Genomic DNA, 13335 nt, shown 5'->3' with positions numbered 1-13335 from the left:
GAGCTGGGCCAGAGCTAACCACAACAAGATGTGATCCCCCTTCAGATTAGAAAATGGACTAAATGCCTGGGCAAGTCCTTCTTTCTCAGGCAAAATCACTACCCAGCCTTGTTTTTGCAGAGTGGGTGGGAACTGGAAGCATTATGTATACTGTGTATTAGAGAAATAAATATAACACAGTATATGGTATGTATATTGTAAAAAATGGATAAGACTAACTTTTTACTTTAACTGTAATTTTAAATTAGATTATAGGGAGTCAATGCATTCTTTTTTATGTTGGAACTTATTACTCTGAGCTGGCCTAGTTACAGATCATTGAAAAACAACATTACAGTGGAACCTCGACATACGAGCAGCTCTACTTACGAGCTACTCGAGATAAGAGCTGGGAGGGGAGCGACATTTTTGTTCGCCTCCCGAGCTCGCATTCGGGATACGAGCGCCAAGGAGCTGTCTCCTGAAGCCGAACACTAACTTCCGCTTTCGGCTTCAGGAGACAGCTCCTTGGCGCTCGTATCCCGCGTGTTTTAAAAGGTTGCAGCCGGCCTGGGGGGCTCGGGGGGGGTGCTGGCAAGCCCCCCAGGCCGGCTGCAACCTTTTAAAACACGCGCGCCGCTTCGCAGCTCTCTGCTGAATCCGGAACGCTAACTTCCGCGTTCGGATTCAGCAGACAGCTGCGAAGCAGCGCGCGTGTTTTAAAACGTGGCAGCCAGCCTGGGGGGCTCGGGGGGAAGCCCCCGAGCCCCCCAGGCCGGCTGCAACCTTTTAAAACACGCGCGCTGCTTCGCAGCTCTCTGCTGAATCCGGAACGCTAACTTACGCGTTCGGATTCAGCAGACAGCTGCGAAGCAGCGCGCGTGTTTTAAAACGTGGCAGCCGGCCTGGAAGCCCCCGAGCCCCCCAGGCCGGCTGTGACGTTTTAAAACACGCGCGCTGCTTCGCAGCTCTCTGCTGAATCCGGAACGCTAACTTCCGCGTTCGGATTCAGCAGACAGCTGCGAAGCAGCGCGCGTGTTTTAAAACGTGGCAGCCGGCCTGGGGGGCTCGGGGGGAAGCCCCCGAGCCCCCCCAGGCCGGCTGTGACGTTTTAAAACACGCGCGCTGCTTCGCAGCTGTCTCTGAACGCTAACTTCCGCGTTCGGCGGCAGCGGGTTTTTTTGTTGTTGCATGGATTAATTGACTTTACATTGTTTCCTATGGGAAACAATGTTTCGTCATACGAGCGTTCCGACTTACGAGCCTCCTTCCGGAACCAATTAGTCTCGTAAGTCGGGGTTCTACTGTACTACTGTTTTAAACCCAGGATATACAAAGTTTGTGGAAAACCAGTAAAACCCATATATGCCTTAAAAAATTTGAAGTATACCCAGAGGTCTGTTGATGTCTCTGATAAAGGCTTTAGACATTTGAAACTCAAATAAATCAAATGTAAGTGAAAATATTAGAACATGTCATATATGTCCAAAGATGAATTACGTATGAGAGTTTGGGAGAACATCTTAAAACACCAAAACGTATTGGTAAATAAACAATGTTTACCACATTACTTTGAAATAAATTTATCCAAAGTTTGGAAAGAGTTGGATATGGTATAAGACCAGAATTATGTGGTTTCAAAACATGAATTTTATGTATAGCTTGCCTATGTTTACGTCAAGAGAATTCCCATACTTTATTTTTGAAGCTCTTTGGAAGATCTTATCACTTCCCAAAACTCAATCTTCTGACACACAGAAAAAAAGTCTTATTTCCTGCATAAGAATATCCTGTTAATATTTAAAAAGTTGGCAAAAGCATGTTTTGTCACCACCCGTTTAATTGTTAATTTACTCCAATGTATAATTCAGTTTCAATTGTATTAATGTTGTTTTGGGTTATATTTTGTACTTGTTCATCACAATGAGCTGTTTTGATGGGTAAAGAAAATTATAGAAAGACAGCATAGAAATTTAGAAATAAATTTAGAGATAAATTACATCAGTATACCCTCTTACAAAGAAATACATGGGAAAGGAGATTAAATGCTATCTTCGGCTTTTTAAATCTTCCTTCTAAAGGTTCATTGTATGTTGACCAGCCAATAGATTCATCAGTATATCCATTCTCCAAAACCAATGTGATTCAGAAATGATTTTTCCTAGCTAGAAAAGAAAGTATGGTGGGAAATCTGCAGTGCAGTGGAACAAAAAACCATTTGGGAAATCACCAGAGGCAGCTGTTGAAATGCTGTTTACTTGGATAAATTCATCAATTTTCCCTTCTGAGCTAGTGACACGAGGTATCATCTCTTCTGGATAGTAAGTGCAAATAAATAATAAATAATAAATACATTTAACAAATGGAATTTTAGCTTCAATAGCATTTGTACAACCTTGTATTTCAGTTAAAGTAGAATTTCTGCATCTTTAGCACTAAAACATCTGCTCAGTTTTAGATTCCCTTTGGATTCCCAACTTCAAAGGGAATATAAAGAATAACAAATATATGTACTGGCATAAAAAAAAAACAGAGCAGTGGGAAACAATGGTAAAATTGTCCTTACTTGACTGCTAATGACAGGCTCTGCAGGGAAAAGTATGAGAAAATTTCTCAGAGGCTCAGACACTTAGAAAGCGAATCTATGCTATGCACAAAAGTTAGCCTCTCCTGCTCTATGTGAAGGAGCCATACAATGAATTTGGTTAATGTGTTTCTCATATATCTACTGTAAATTTTCTAACAGTCTTACTATATCTTCAGTTCCTTCTGTTAGTCATTCAACTATTGCTTTTGCGAGCATACTATTGATCGTCCAACAATCCACTATATAAGAAGCCCAGCTCCAACCAAGATAAAACTACAGCAGGACTAAGGAAATGCACGAATGCCTGCCATTTTGAGGGTTTTAAGGAGCTTGCGAAAGGCAAGGAGGGTGGGGGCAACTCTGATATTTGGGGGGAGCTGGTTCCAGAAGGTCGAGGCCGCCACAGAGAAGGCTCTTCTCCTGGGTCCCGCCAAGCGACATTGTTTAGTTGACGGGACCCGGAGAAGGCCAACTCTGTGAGACCTAACCGGTCGCTGGGATTCGTGTGGCAGAAGGCGGTCCTGGAGATATTCTGGTCCGATGCCATGAAGGGCTTTATAGGTCATAACCAACACTTTGAATTGTGACCAGAAATTGATCGGCAACCAATGCATTGGAACAGAGATGGAATTTGTTTATGAAGCCAGTTGACTCATGGGACTCTTATCTTACTTGGACAAAGTTTATATATATTAAAAAAAAATTAAGCACATGCTGTCTTTGCTTAAAAACCATTATTCAGTGGCCATTTGAAGTTATAATAGCGCAACCAGAGAAGCCACTTGGCCATAGAAGACCACCCACATTTATGACTACATGTGCACTTCAACTCCCCCAATCTGCATCTCTCATCATGTCTGCCCTTTTGGCCATCCTACAACACCTCCCTCTTTACTGTCAATCATCTTCTGCTTCTTCCTGCTGATGAATTGTGTCCAGCTGAAGCAGATACTGTCTTTTTGCAATGTCCACCTAATTTCTTTTTTTATCTCTGGCTTTTTAGCTGCACTGTTGTCTGTTGCGACTGCCTATCTCCGTCAGTTTAGGAAAGGAGTATCAAACTCATGGCGTCACTTTGTCATCACGTGACTTATCACAACGTTTTCCCCTCCACTAAAATGCGGTGGGTCTGGCCAGCGTGTGAGGCATCTGGCCCGTAGGCCATGAGTTTGACATCCCTGGTGTAGGGGAAAAATCAACACCAAGATGAAGAACATGTCATAGGTCAGCTGGGGACTGCAGGACAGGCAAAAGATCAAAGATTGGGAAGATGGATAGGAGAGCTGAAATGTATGGTCATGTGATATTTCAGCTAACAGGCATTTTGCTTAGCTTTTGAAATTAGGATGATTAAGGTAGTTCCTGTATAATTATACAAATTTAAATTCAAACAACCACAGAAACAATATATTGGAAATAATGAGTTGTGTGTGTCAAGAATAAGGACAGTAACAGAGGTAGACTTAATGTCTCACTCTCCTTAACACAAATCCTGACAGTCCTAAATTTATTTATTATTTATTTATTAGATTTGTATGCCGCCCCTCTCCGTAGACTCGGGGCGGCTCACAACATACAATAGAACAATTCACAACAAATCTAATAAATTTAAAAAACATTAAAAGACCCCATTATTAAACCAGACATACACACAGATATACCATACATAAATTGTATAGGCCCAGGGGAGGGGGGAATGCCTCAATTCCCCCATGCCTGATAGCAGAGGTGAGTTTTAAGAAGTTTACGGAAGGCAAGGAGGGTGGGGGCAGTTCTAATCTCCGGGGGGAGCTGGTTCCAGAGAGTCGGGGCCACCACAGAGAAGGCTCTTCCCCTGGGACCCTCCAGACGACATTGTTTAGCAACGGGACCCAGAGAAGGCCAACTCTGTGAGACCTAATCAGTCGCTTAAATATAAAATATTTATATACAGTATTGTTACTGTAGGTAAAATACAACATTCAGAAATTTTCAACATGCTCCAAAATGTATAAACATATAAGCTAAACACTTTGGAAAAGAAATCACTCTCTATTGAATGAATTGGATTGTGAGACAGAAAAACCTAAATGGCAATACATTTTAGTTTAACATAGGATAAAAGTATTTTTAAAAATCCAAGGAGACATTTATTTAAATCACCAAGAATAACTGAAAACATAAAAAAAAAGAAATAGAAACTTATTCATTTACTAGTTTTCATAAAATCAGTGAAACAGTATAATATACTGTGTTAAGTTTTCGTTTTCATTAAGAATGCATTTACTATAAAAGTAATGTCTATCAAATACATTGTGATTGCTTAATTCATAGTAGGAGTTAAAAACTGCTTCCATGGGAAAAAAATCAGAAACAATGATCAGCTGAAATGTTTTGGAAGAAATTGACTGTTTATGCTTATGTCATTTCCCATAGGAAGCAAATTCTGATTCCAGAGCATTCATAGCTCAAGGAGGCTGTCATCCACTTGTTAATATTGCATGAGTAAAATAACATTGTAACAGCATTAAATAAATAATTTGATACAAATTATTCATTAAATACTATCCTATAGCTGCTACAAAGATGCTTAAAATGCTTTTATGATGATGACATTTGCTATCTTCTAGCAATACTTAATAAAAACAGCATTTTTACAGAGCTATTTTGAGTTGTTTCAAACTTATTTTTGTAATTTCTAGACAGTGCAACTAAGACTAGCTCAAACAAGATTCCTACCTTAAATCTATTAATTCAAGAGTTCCCTGAATTGTATTATTTGAAATTGTATAGATGAAGTGTTGAATTGTTTTCATTCACAAACATGTACACCTGGCTAATAATTTATCATTATATTATGAATGAATATAATTACTCCAATAATTCACTACCTTTTGCAGAAATTTGAAACGGCATTCATATTTCTGAACTTCTTCCACACTGACATCTAATTAGAGTTCAATTATTCCAATCAACAATAATAAGCTATATTTTTCTCAAAGCAAATGTAAAACCATTTGGTTGCCAAACAGGAAACATTGTGACCAGTAAAAGTACTGATAACGATATATAAGATGAACATAAGGACATCACATTAACATCAAACAACTGGACTTATTCAGAATTAGATCATGAAGATATAAAATTGAAAGAAATATAGAACAAACTTTTAGAACATGCTGCTTTGTATGAGAATTATAATAAGAGAAAAAATGCAGAAGGGATAAAGATGGATTTGTAAATTAAGTAAAAACTATAATTGTATAAAAGTCATAAAATACAGTATATGTTTTATATAGATCTATAATTAATGCAAAGGAACACAAAAATTCAGGAAGGAAGGAAGGAAGGAAGGAAGGAAGGAAGGAAGGAAGGAAGGAAGGAAGGAAGGAAGGAAGGAAGGAAGGATTTAATCCATCCTATAATTAGTTTATTTGGATTATATTTTTTCTAATTAATATAATACTTATATATCATCCAATTTATTTAAGTGGCTGGTTTAAATACATCACTTCTGTAAAGTACCATTGAAGATAAGCATGAGAGCTGTGGTGTATTTGATCTAAATTCAGCTTAATGAACCTTTAAAAAATTAATACATTTCAACATGGTTTATATAATTAGATTATAATATTAATCATACATATAGTAGCACTTCAAGTACTTCCTGATCCTTGAGTCTATTATGAGTTTAGTATTTGAACACTGGATAGATTCCCAGGTAAAATATATATTTAAATGAAATATCTTAATATTTATTTAAGATAAATAATCAAAAATGGTAAGAAACACATACAGTGATCCCCCGGTTATTGCGTCCCCGACCATTGCGAACAGGGTAATTTGCGATTTTTCAACCCGGAAGTCAAAATACCATCTACGCATGCGTGCCCTTTTTTTCTATGGGCACGCATGCGTAGATGGCAACCGGGAGATCAGCTGCTGGGCGGCTTCCCTGGGTCTTCTCCCTCTTGCTGGCATCAGCGAGGAGTTTCCCCACCGCCCACGCAAACTCCTCGCTGCCGCTCGCCCGCCCTTCGCCTGCCCACGCCGCTCGCTCCCCCTCTTGCTGGCGGGAGGGCGAGAAGCCCTCCCCAGCACCCGCTCGCCCGCCCTTCGTCGCTCGCCCGCCCTTCACCCTGGCGGAGAAATTCCAGCCCCCACATGGTCCCGCCCGATCCTCCTCCCTGAGGCAGCTCGCCCTCCCATGGCCGCTTCCTCCACCCTCCATCGCAAGCCCTCGCCACCGCAGCCAACGCGCGCTGCGATCTTCAAGCCCGGCTCCTTTCGGCCCAGCATCCCGGGCCAAGCAGCTGCCTTCTGTGACTGAGCCTGGCTGGCCCGGAAGATCGTAGCGCGTGTTGGCTGCAGCGGCGAGCAAAGCCAAGCCGGCAGCAATGTCGCCGCCGCTGCAGCCAACGCGTGCTATGATCTTCCGGGCCAGCCAGGCTCAGTCACGGAAGGCAGCCGCTTGGCCCGGGATGCTGGGCCGAGAGGAGCTGGGCTTGATCCGCTGAGCCTGGCTGGCCCGGAAGATCGTAGCGCGCGTTGGCTGCAGCCTGCCGGCTTGGCTTCGCTCGCTCGCCGCTGAGGAGCCGAAGATTGGGGGACGGTGCGGCGAGCGAGCGAGCGAAGCCAAGCCGGCAGCAATGTCGCCGCCGCTGCAGCCAACGTGCGCTACGATCTTCCGGGCCAGCCAGGCTCAGTCACGGAAGGCAGCCGCTTGGCCCGGGATGCTGGGCCGAGAGGAGCTGGGCTTGATCCGCTGAGCCTGGCTGGCCCGGAAGATCGTAGCGCGCGTTGGCTGCAGCCTGCCGGCTTGGCTTCGCTCGCTCGCCGCTGAGGAGCCGAAGATTGGGGGGCGGTGTGGCGAGCGAGCGAGCGAAGCCAAGCCAGCAGCAATGTCGCCGCCGCTGCAGCCAACGCGCGCTACGATCTTCCGGGCCAGCCAGGCTCAGTCATGGAAGGCAGCCGCTTGGCCCGGGATGCTGGGCCGAGAGGAGCCGGGCTTGATCCGCTGAGCCTGGCTGGCCCGGAAGATCGTAGCGCACGTTGGCTGCAGCGGCGGCGACATTGCTGCCGGCTTGGCTTTGCTCGCTCGCCACTGAGGAGCCGAAGATTGGGGGGCTCGCCGCGCCGCCCCCCAATCTTCGGCTCCTCGCTAGCGCTGCGGAAGTTTAAAACACCATCTGCACATGCGCAGATGGTGTTTTTACTTCCGCAGCGCTACTTCGCGAAAACCCGCTCGTTGCGGGGGGTCCTGGAACAGAACCCTCACAACGAGCGGGGGATCACTGTATTCACCATATTTAAAAATGTTATCCAAGGAATAATCTTACAAATGTACATATAAAAGTGGTTCAAAAAGGTCCAAATATAAAATTCTATATTTCACTTTCTGATGTCACCTCAATGTTTCTTCACTTAGATTTTTGCTTAGTTGTAACATGTCCTTTAATCTGATTTTGAATTTAATCTTTAATTTAGCAATGTAAGTAATCAGTCATGAACAACTCATTGTCCTAGATGTCTTTTTGTAAAAAGCAAAACTAATAATATTATGTTACTTGGATTTTTAAATTATCTTTTTAATTAATTATCCAAGCCTGTTTACAAAATAAATCAATACAATGTACATTACAATGTGCACAATATGGCTTATATGAACTTTACTTAAACTACATCAGGGACTTCTGGTTCTTAATAGTTCTTATTCTAGACATAAATTACAAAGAAATATCTTGAACATTATCTTTTCCCTCCTTTCCCTTAATTTTAACTAATAGGACTTTGGTTTATTTATTTATTATGGAATTATTATTATTATTATTATTATTTATTTATTATGGAATAAAATTATATACTCATTTTAACCCTCAAAAGTAAAATTATTTCTAAGAGTATTTCTAAAAGTATGAAATATTATATTATGAAATAAATCTTAATTTACAACAGAAACAGGACAATACAATATAATTAAAGTAAATTATAAACAATACATTAACTTATCTAATATACAAATGTATAACTATCAAGGTAAAATCAAAAGACAAAGATACATGAAATGTCTTTAAGATACTAACAAGCTATGGACCCACAAACATGATAAAAATTTAACTAGAAGAAAATCAATATTCAGAAGGAACTATTATCTGTGTAGGAATTAATGTTTGCACCCAATTATGTATTTTAGCTATATTCCTAATAAAACTATTATATTGGTAAACAGTTATCTCATACCTCCAAAACTCTTGGTCATCAATATCAGAACACAGGTTGGCTATGAAGCCCCTGTTTCACTTATTCATCTGTCTGGGAAAGAAATTATAAAGTCATATGTTCCTTAATAATTTTTAAAGATGTAAGAGTTGGTTGCTCAAACAGTATGAAAATAGTTGTTGGCATTTGAAGAAACATACAATAATATATTTATATAATAAAACATAATAATTTATATTATGTGAAACATTATAATCTCTACTTGCATTATTTGAATTTTCTTTAGGACTGCGTAATGCTTTAAAATTAAATTTAAAAAGATGCTTTAAAGTGGGAGAAATGTGAAGACAGCACCTTTTGCCACACTCTAAAGCAACTGTATCTTTTCTTATCCTAGCTCTATTATTCTATTTAAAATGAATAGATTTTTTTTTTAAGTGCAGACTATGCAGAGGGGCGGCATACAAATCTAAGTAATAAATAAATAAATAAATAAATAAATTAAGGTGATGAAAATCATGGGCAGATTTGTGAAGTCTTACCTTATTTAAACCATTTGTTTTAGTTAGCAAACAGTATTGTTTCATAGCAAGTTTAGTCTACGATTCAAAAGGAAAAATAAAATAAAATAAAGTTACAAATGCTATACAAATAAGGTACTAATAAAAGCTCAAAATAAACAAAAAAAATATTACCCCCCACGCTGTGAAAGTAGAGAGTACATATTAAGGTAGAGAAATAAAGTACACAACTGTCTTTATGTAACTGTTACTACCAGAAAGGAAAACATTTTTAAAAAATAATTTTTATTGGTTATATAGATTAAAAAAAGACAAAAACAAAATAAGAACAAGAAAAAAAAGGACAAAATGAAACAGAAGAAAGAAACGGAAAACAAACAAACCGACAAACAATAAGGAAAGAAGAATGCTATTTCCATAGTGTAATATAGGTGGTAAACATCATAAAAAGAATAGTAATACAACAATTTGAAATTATATTTGCAATATATGGAGTTTGTATTATCATTAAGGAAAACATTTTCATTGAGATTTATTTGTGGATAAAATGATTTAGGATTGCAATATTATCAACAAAAATGATAGAGCTCTTTAAAAATCAAAATGCCCAATAAGCACCGATTTTAAAAGAAAAAAATGATATTGAAAAATAATTTTTTCTGTCACATTTTTAGCTTTTTTAAGATTCTTTTTTATGAAAGTTGTTTAATCGTATTCCATAGATCCGACTAATGTTTTAAGTGCTGCCATGGCTCCACTCTTAATGGCCGTATGCGGAACTAAGGCACAGTTATGGTAATACTTTGTTTAAATTATTTTAAATTTATTTTAAAATCCCAAAACATTAGGAAAAGGATCACTGTGTTACAAATGCCATAGTCTGGATTAGACAGAAGACATGGCATGTGAATTACATAAATCCTATTAATAAACAATTGAAATTACTCTGATGGAAGTCTATATATAACTGACGTTTAGGAAAGGTAGTTACATTTTATGGCCAATTTTGCAATAAGTCTTACTATCTTGCTGGAGCAAATATTCAGTTGGGTTATATGAGATGTAACTACATCTCACTGTAAGCTTCTATAGGTTTATTTATTTATTTATTTATTTATTTATTTATTTATTTAAAAAAATATTTTATTATTTTTTCAAAAACAAACATAACAAACATGACATACAACATTTAGTGTAGCTACAGTCGCTCCGCTCAAAGTGGAAGTCATCATTGCAATAAAAAGGAAAGAAAAGAAGGAGTCATTTTATTATTTAACATCGTCTATAAGGTACTGTATATGAAAATATCAATTTTAACATAGTGAATATAAAGCTATATAAGAGTTTATATAGATACTGTATATATAGAAATTTTTAAGAGAAGGAAGAGTTTACATTTATATTGTAGATAGTCACCATCTAATACAGTTTAACTACTAAATTCAAATATTCAAAGTAATATAACAACACACTTAACTCTTTTTCTTTGTTTCCCACCAAGTGTATACCTTCTGTCAAATGTCATAATAGGTTTCTTTAAACTAAACCACTTCTTAATTATTATTAATTTATCTTCATCCTAGTTAATAGTCATTGGGAAATAACTGTACACTACTGGTGGTTTTCCAAGTCTTGTTCTTTTGGACAGCTTATTAAAAACAGCTTATATTATTAATGACAGTCTTACATATCTGTTTATTTCTAACTAGTAAAATAGCTGTAAACATTAAAAATATGTGACATCATTAATTTAAGCCAAAATCCAAAAGTTGGAAAAATACTTCATTACACCTTTTATTCTGAACAACTTGGACAATTAATCAGCTTGATCTGAAAGGGTAAAGAATCACTAAATAACTTATATATGAGCTCCATGATTAGCATCTAAAATGCTAATTCCCATGAGGTCACATTACTTTGAGGGATGAGCCATAATTTTTCTGGCTTTGTGCCAGAGTTTATCTAAAACTGGATGGTTTAAATTGAATTTTTGTTATTATTGTTGCTGCATTCCTAGTGTAGTATAGTGTACTGTAATGTAGAGTAGTGTAGTATAGTGTAGTGTAGTGTAGTGTAGTGTAGGGTAGGGTAGGGTAGGATAGGATAGGATCGGATCGGACCAGACTGCACAGGACAGGATAGGATCAGAATGACAAAGTTAGAAGGGACCTTGAAGATCTTCTAGTCCAACCCTCTGCTCAGTCACAAAGTCCTATACTCTTTCAGACAAATGGTTGTTCAAGCTCTTCTTTAAATCTTCCAGTGTTGGAGCATTCACAGCTTCTGGAGGCAAGTTGTTCCACTGATTACTTGTTCTATCAGGAAATTTCTCCTTAGTTCTAGGTTGCTTCTGTCCTTTATTAGCTTTCTTCCCTTGCTTCTTGTCCTTCCCTCAGGTGCTTTAGGAGAACAACTTGACTCCCTATTCTTTGTGCCAACCCAAGATATTGGAACACTGCTATCAGGTCACCCTTAAGGCTTCTTTTCATTACACTAAACCAGTGATGGCGAACCTTATTTTCCTTGGGTGCCGAAAGAGCGTGGGCGTGAGCTATTGCACATGCGCAAGTGCCCACACCCATAATTCACTGCCTGGGGAGGGTGAAAATAGCTCCCCCGGAGGCCCTCTGAAGCCCAGAAATAGCCTGTTTCTCAATTTCTTCTGGGCCCAGTAGGCTCGTGTTTCAACCCCCCCCCCAGGATCCAAAGACTTCCCTGGAACTGGGGGAGGGTAAAAACGTGCTCCTCCATCCCCCTGGGCCCTCCCAGAGCCTCTGTGGGGGCCAAAAATCAGCTGCCCTGCACAGCATGCATGTAAAAGCTGAGGTAGGGCGTACCAGCAGATATGGCTCCACGTGCCACCTGTGGCACCCGTGCCATATGTTTGCCATCAATGAACTAGACAAACCCAATTTCAGCAAGCACTGTTTATATGTTTGAGCCTCCAGTCCCCTAATCATCTTTGATGGTCTTTTCTGTACTCTTTCTATTTTCTATCTGCTTGTGAATCACCATGGTTCAAAGACTCTGAATAACAGTCTTAACCATTTTTTTTTTTAAAAAACCTCCATAATAGCATCTTTCAGTAGCATATCAGACAATTTTTAACAGAAAATGTTTTCAAATACAATAATTTAACACACCCACACACATACAAACACACACTTTCAAATGAGGTTGAGAATCAGTTACCACCAGTCTAATTTTTCTTTGCACAGAATGAGAATAAGTGTGGCAACTTAAGGAGGACAAAGGTAGAGTCTCATTTCTTTAACTTCTCCTAGAACAGTAGTTTCCAACCATTTTTTGGCCATGCCCTACCTAAGCATCTTTAAAATCCTGATGTTCCCCCCGCTTCCCATGACATATAATTCTTGCTATTCAAAAAGCGAGCTCCTACTCACAGGAAGCATAAACGGACATTAATTTGGTTTAAACAAGGTTCCAATTGTCCCAATTAAAAATCAAATTGCCCCCCCTATGGGACGTGAGCCATTTTCCTAGAAGTTTGGACCTACAATGGTGTCCTGTTCTCTCTTGGTCATTTTGACAAAAAGAAAATCAAAAGCCAGGTTCAAACTGGTTTATGAAGGATCTAGGATGCCAGGTAGAAGAAAAGCATATAATTGCTTCAAATTTAGCAAATTTGTTTTAAGAAGTATGCATTGTCTTACCTATTAAGAAACCTTCTGGCTTCTAGAGCAGAAAATTATTTTTACAGATTTACATACATTTGGAGTGCTATACTCAAATATGTACCTAGGATTATTGCCGTCACTTTACTCAAAATACTATTTCATATTGATTTCAAATGGAATAAAATAGAGAATTTTATAAAGCAAAGTTAATTCAACAATTCAAAATAGTAATGAAGCAGGTATTCCATTGGAATTTTTTTATCACTAAATGCATGCCTTTATCTCAAGGTTTCTCATGATCAAGTTACCAAAATTAATTGATTACAATCACCAAAATTAAGCTGAAAAAAAATCACATTGCAAAGAAAGGGAAATATTCACATTCAATCACTATTTTTACATCTACAATTTG

General features: G+C 38.8%; 1 protein-coding gene across 16 annotated transcripts in view; it reads right to left on the bottom strand.

Moving 5' to 3' along the window:
- Positions 1-13335, bottom strand: part of ZBTB20 (zinc finger and BTB domain containing 20) — a 635906-nt gene that overhangs the window by 351445 nt on the left and 271126 nt on the right. The window contains exons 5-6 of one of the 16 annotated variants that reach the window (XM_070750022.1): positions 9307-9363; positions 8786-8857 (exon numbers count right to left, since the gene is read on the bottom strand). The exons of the other annotated variants lie outside the window; for them this stretch is intronic. The gene's annotated coding sequence lies outside the window, so the exon portion shown is untranslated. The remainder of the gene's footprint in view (positions 1-8785; positions 8858-9306; positions 9364-13335) is intronic. 16 annotated transcript variants of the gene reach the window in all.

The sequence above is a fragment of the Erythrolamprus reginae genome, chromosome 4 (genome assembly GCF_031021105.1).
Source record: "Erythrolamprus reginae isolate rEryReg1 chromosome 4, rEryReg1.hap1, whole genome shotgun sequence".
Taxonomy (NCBI): domain Eukaryota; kingdom Metazoa; phylum Chordata; class Lepidosauria; order Squamata; family Dipsadidae; genus Erythrolamprus; species Erythrolamprus reginae.
Note: the sequence above shows the minus strand (reverse complement) of the source record. Positions and strands in the feature narration are given on the sequence as shown.